At 39.8% G+C, this 994-nt stretch overlaps 1 protein-coding gene across 1 annotated transcript in view; it reads left to right on the top strand.

The window, feature by feature from the left end:
• LOC119588091 (neural cell adhesion molecule 1-like) overlaps positions 1–994 on the top strand; it is an 85,634-nt gene that overhangs the window by 69,276 nt on the left and 15,364 nt on the right. The window lies entirely within an intron of this gene.

The following is a 994-nucleotide window of genomic DNA, read 5'->3' as shown; positions in this document are numbered from 1 at the left end:
CATGATGGTAATGCAGGAAACCCCTTCAGCTTTACGGCCCACGCGTTTTCTATCACGAGCCGGAGCTGGTGATAGAAAACGGGGTTGGCGTTGCTTTTACATAAAAAAATAAGTCCATTCCTTGATGCTAGAAGCTTTATCATTCATCTTTAATCTTAAAGAGTCAATCCTCCCCAATATCCAATCCCACCCAACCCCCCCCCCCTCATCTTCCTAGCATGCAATTGCAACGGTTTTTTGGCGCTTGGCCGACGTCGGATAATGTTTTAACCGTCCTTGACAGTTAACAAGGGTGACTTAACTAAAACAAAGAAGATCACTTAATTAAACGCAATTAACAACACCTTTTATTTTTTGAAGAGACAGAGATTAACCACAGTAAAGCTGGAGTGAGTGACTAGTTAAGGCTATTAATTTGTGTTTTTGTTTTTTTGATGAACAGTAAACCGCTCGATTTTTTCCTTGTTTCCCTACTGGATCCTGTCCTGCAGATCCGTCCCTTAAAAACAAAAGCCTTATAGACTTAGAATCTTTTGATTGTGGCTGAGCTTGATTCATCATTTGAAATACAAAATAACTCTGTACTAGTATGCGACGTAAATGTTACATGTCCACTAAAACGCTTTTTTCTGGCCAATGTTTATTTACATATACATTTTTTTTTTTTTACTTTAGAAACTAAAATGCTGCAGAGAGCGTACTGTATGAATCTTGGCTTTGGCTTTGGCGTAATGTATTACCATTACCTCTATATATATACACATTGTTGTGGAGCCGTCCCTAGGCATCAATAGGCCTATCCATACTTTAGTTCAACAGATGATTCCTGTTTGAAGATGCAACCACTGAACCTTCTTCAAGTAGAGTTTCTAGACGTAGAGTAGTTGAGTCTATAAGTCTCATGCACTCTCTAGTGTCTAGTGCAACAGTGTCTTCTCACTGCACCCACTGTTAAAGTCCTGCTCAGTGGTGCACACGTGTGATTTACACCGTC

The sequence above is a fragment of the Penaeus monodon genome, chromosome 23 (assembly GCF_015228065.2).
Source record: "Penaeus monodon isolate SGIC_2016 chromosome 23, NSTDA_Pmon_1, whole genome shotgun sequence".
Classification (NCBI taxonomy): Eukaryota; Metazoa; Arthropoda; class Malacostraca; order Decapoda; family Penaeidae; genus Penaeus; species Penaeus monodon.
Note: the sequence above shows the minus strand (reverse complement) of the source record. Positions and strands in the feature narration are given on the sequence as shown.